The following is a 5270-nucleotide window of genomic DNA, read 5'->3' on the forward strand; positions in this document are numbered from 1 at the left end:
GATATGTGATACTGGATCATGTCTCTAAATAAAGAGTGACCAAGTATATGTTTGTCATGTTAAATAGAGTTCTCTTCATTTTAAAAATCTTTTACAACTTAAATGAAAATGTTGCAGTTTTCATCATTATAATGCAGAAATACAGAAAAGTCTAGAGGTTTCAAGAACTTTCAAGCACCACAGTACTTTCTCTGCGCAGACCTCACCAACTGCCAACATGGACTTCCAAACTTCCCCCCAAACTTCAACGTCAAATGAGCCTCAACTGCAACACATTCCCACTGTAAACGACAAAACGCAACATTTGGGGTGATGCAAGCCCAATATTACTGTGGGAACAGACTTTTTCCTTATACTTTGAGCTGGAGTCTGTTTGATTCTCTGGGAAACAAGGGGAACAACTTTTCCTGTCGCCTTAAGCCACCGCCGTTGCTGAGCAGTAAAGCAGCCAGCGTGCAGTAAAATAAAGTGAGGTGTGGAGAGAATTGGACTGATCTGCAAAGCTATTGGCTGCCGAGAGGGTCGTAAAATAATAACACTCTGTCGTAAAACAAAGTGCTTATTAAATCATTTTAAACAATATCGCACAATGTGGTGCGCTTTGTGAGCGGTTCCACAAAACAAGAAGATCTCATGGGGAAAGCAGTTGAACAATCAAATGAAATTTAATAAGCTGATCATCATTGCTACACTGAGTAAGACTTTTGGGAGACCTTGGTGGCTGAGCTCCTACCAGCACTATCAATAAAGTGACACTTGGCCATTATGTGGCCATTACTTGGTCTTTAAGTGACAATTTGACATCGGAGGAGCAGTGGAGTACGGCATCTTCTGTATTTCTAATATAAGCCTGTTTTTTTCTGTGTGGCGTTGGAAAAAACACACAGATGTAATGGCACTTGTCCAGGTTTGTAGCTTTGCTGGCATGAACACAAACACATCCCAGTTTCTTTACTCACTGTCTGATTGATTTAGAGTGACAGCGTCTCTACTACACTGTAAATCGTTTTAAGTTCAACACACACGCTTTAAATTTGGATCAGGTGCACTTGGATGATTCATTAGTACAAAGTCATCTAATAAGTGTAACATTAGCTGAAGTAAAGTAACTGAAGAAAACACTTAAACTCAAGATATCACATTGAATCGACTAGTCAGACAACGATTACAGGCATGTTTTCTTTCCCTTTACATATTCCAAATTACAAGAGGTGCTTGTGATCAGTAAAAAGACAGACTGCTCCTGGTTACAGAGAGAAATCATAAGTCTATGGGTACAGGAACTGAGTCCAATGCTAACTTTTGTCATAACTAATATAGTTTTGATTAGTATGAGAGGGTAAACAAACAACCATAACTTTATTTAACAAAGACACAAAGCAAGTTTCCACCAGGCATGTATTCTCAAACTACAAGAATACCTGGGGAGCTTTACCTCTCTAGCTTCCTGTTTCTTCTGAACTTAATTCAATGATTTTAGTCAAAATGGCCTGAGTGATAAGGAGTACAGTTTTAAAGTCTAAAGTGGCCAAAAATAAAATGTGGATATTTTACATTCAATTACCTAAAAATGAGCAAAACCCATATTTTCATAAAGTAAACTGGAAAAGATAAATTGGTTCCTTTGTTTTACAGTGCACTAAAAGAGCTGCTGATCTTTAGATTACTTCAATACTTGGACTTTCCCCAAAGGCATGGCTATTATAAAAGGGAATAGATCACTAGCGATAGAGACAAAAGCAAAACAAAGCCAGCAGCAAAAGATATATGTACGGTTTTAGGAGGTTTGGCTGAGGGCCACCTGCTGTCTTCATTATTAAAATTAAAGCCTAAATTATATTTTACTACAGTATAAAACTTTTGCTGCATGTTCTCCTTCTGTTCCCATCCTTTGTTTGTGATCTGGTCAGTAAGGGCCAAATACCAACATCTAACCTTTGAAATGAACTAATTAAATCTTTTTTTCCTTCCTCGCTCCTGATTTAATGCCTTTTCTATTCCATTCATGCCCATTAATTTGGATAATGATGCCTCCTCACCTGAGAATTTTAGTACAGCACAAGTGTCAAATGTTATGCCATTTTCTGCTCTCGTTGCAGAGAAAAGGAGACTGCACTGCCAGAGAAATGAATGATTAAGACAACCAATTTGTGTACTATGGAACAGAAAAAAAAATACTAAAGCTGGGAAAACAATTGTGCTGGCTTACATATCCAGTCTGTAAATCAGCATTTGGCTTAAGGGCCTCAATCGAACATGTTTCTCAGCACCATGCCTGCTCTGTTCTTCATTGCCAAGACTGTTTTCTTGAATACGCTACAATTCCAGATCTGGTTTCCACACAATCATCTCATTTTTAAATCATCAGCCAACTGATTTATCTGTCATCAACTCTGGCTTCTCAACCACTTGGAAAAATGCAATAGCCTGGAGTCCCCTGAGACAGCCATTTCTTCTCAGAACAAGTGCAAAACCACAAGAATTTTGACTCTTTGTCACCCTCGAATACAAACACTTTCTGTTGCGCCATATCACCAATGATTAGCCAAAATGAAACACTTTGAAAAGTGCTTTTTTTTGCTGCTGCAACTGAAAAACTGACCCATACACAGTTTTTAAACTCAATAATCGAAGTTATCCTTGCACCCTCTATCTCAGTTTAAGACTGCTTCAGGTCCAAGATCTAATGATGGCAAGGATGAAGAAAATGAAACTGATCCAAATAAGGCTCCTCCGCAGAGGCTGTTGATTCACCATCCAAGCCCCCCGACAGCTGTTTTATATGAGGTGACACTTAAAACCTCACAGACCCTAAATCTTTCATTTCGATCCAATCATTGGATAATCAAACTGCTCTGTGATGTACTAACAATTTTGCCATTTCACCCATCTGCACAAAGCTTAATCTTCCTATGACAATAGCTTGTTCCAATCAGAACTTACACAACTCTGCTCAGTGCTCTCTTTGTGCTTCCATGACCCATCTTTTTCATGCCAACAGACGATGATGTCTTCAGGTCATAACTGCAAACACAAAGTGTCATTCAGACCTGTAGTATTTGCTCAGATGCAAAGGAAACAAAGATTTCTTTTTTCAAAAAAGCTCAAATCATGACTCAGCTCCATTTAGAAACCTTTCATTTCACCAATTAGTGTGTGTGGGGGTGAGGACCATTATTTCAGGAAACCATCAACCCACCTTGTCCAGAACTAGTCACAGTAATAGATACACCTTTACTATCACCATCTTAGACAGCTGCATCGGTCAGATTTATATTTCCTTTCAGTGCAGAGAAATGACAGCAGGTCAGCAACAATGATGCTGCTGCAGTTTGTGTGTTCTTAAAGCTCAAGGATTTCCCCCATCTTTCAGAACATGGTTGTGCTATTTTGTTGTCAAACTATGCCATTTGTGTATACAAAAGTTTAATAGAAATCTAATTTGACTTAAAACACACAAATAAAAACTGTAAAAGTCATGATTATTTATCTGAGCAGCCCTCCTTTAAAATGTCCAAAAAATCCTTTTATGAAAATAAATCATTATTCTGTTCATAGTGGTACATTTTTTTATTTTCAAAACTCAGCTTTTTCTATTATGAAAAGTTCAACATTTATTTATTTTTGTTTAAATCTGTGGAGCAAAATAATTCCATTTAATTGCTGTATGTGACACCAAGGCTTTTATTATAGCCAATTGATTCAAGGGGTAAAGACTGAACAGTAATGTGCAAACCAGTTAATTGTAGCCACATATATATTGATTTTCAATATATTTTTTTAGTATTTAAGCCCTCCTGTTTTAGTGCTTGCATGAGTGCACATAAGCTACTCAATCTACAAAGTACACTGAGTCGCCTTCACCTGGGTACACGCATTTTTAGGAGTAATAAGGACTTTAAAGTAAAAACCAAGGTTTTCTAAGGCTGTGCTAAAAAAGGACTAACTGCGCCTGTCCCTGCTCATGTTCCAGCTTTCCTAACCTCACCTCCAGCAAGATGAGTGGCTCTAAGATTGGTGAAGCTCATCGACCTGTTTAAAAGCTGGAGGGGCAGACCACAGGCTGTTAACAAGGAGGGGAGATACGTGGAGAGTTGTTTAGATTTGGGTTGTAAGATTTGTTGCTGTATGTCAGTGTGTCACTTTCAGGGATGCGTATTCGTATAAATGAGCAGTCTGCTGAAATATGTGTAAACCTGTTGTTGATGTTTTCTGAAAAAAGTTCTTTATTAGTCGGTGCCCCACCTACATGGTACCTTCCGTCTTCTTACCTGAGGCGGGAAGGTGGTCACTTCCTACTCAAGTGGCGCCAATTCCATGTTATATATGGCTGCAGGCGACTAAATACAGATGTAAAAGTGCCAGTCATGGATCAGTCCAACACCCACTGTAGGTATAAGCATATATTTCTTTATATTATGTCGATTTTTCCATTCTGCTTGAACTCCCACAATGAAATTTGTCGAATGAATTTAACTCTGGAATGAGCGAGCCTAGTTTGGTCATGTAGCCCCAAGACGCTGCTTGGCGCATGTGGTATATTTTGGTTAGGTTGTGCCTGAGTCGGTTTAAGTGTTGGAGTTTAACGTTTACCGAAGCAGACATTAGGAATGGTCATGTTGGAGGTTTTATGGAAGCTCACCGACTATGGAAGTGAAGCATTTTCTGCTGATTGGGAATTATTGTGTAACCAAAACGCATTTGGAAGCATATCTGTGCGTCTCTGCAATTTCTGTCACTTTGTTTTCTGCCTCTGACATGATACGAAGAACCTCTGTTGTAAAGAATTCTTTAAAATGACTTTATTTGGATTACACAGAGGGGAAATGTTTGCATAAATGTGCACAGACACCCTGAGAAATATTTTCAGCTCCACTTGATTCGAACAACTAAGGACGAGGATTTAAGAGGATCTTTTGATAGCCTTCCTGCTCTGTTTTTCTTGCTCTTCTATGTCACATAAGCACGCAGCAGCCGGCCCATTTTCTTGCTACATATAGCTGTCTCCGGTGCACCGTAAATAATGTTGATAAAGACGCCGCCGAAAACGACTTTCACGCGTCCCCCGATTGATTTAACGTGACCTCCGTTTCCAAATGATATTGGAAGCCTATTTAAACAGATGAAGGCTTAAATTGTCTTGCTTGTATGCGCATTAATCTCCCATTCATCATCATTACTGTGTGATTGGTCCGTCCACGCCTCCGCCAGCCTCTTGCGTTACGACAAGGGTCTGTAAATTAGGATGTAATCCAATTTAAACAGCGGTA

Source organism: Stegastes partitus, unplaced genomic scaffold, assembly GCF_000690725.1.
Source record: "Stegastes partitus isolate 25-593 unplaced genomic scaffold, Stegastes_partitus-1.0.2 Scaffold1520, whole genome shotgun sequence".
Lineage (NCBI taxonomy): Eukaryota > Metazoa > Chordata > Actinopteri > Pomacentridae > Stegastes > Stegastes partitus.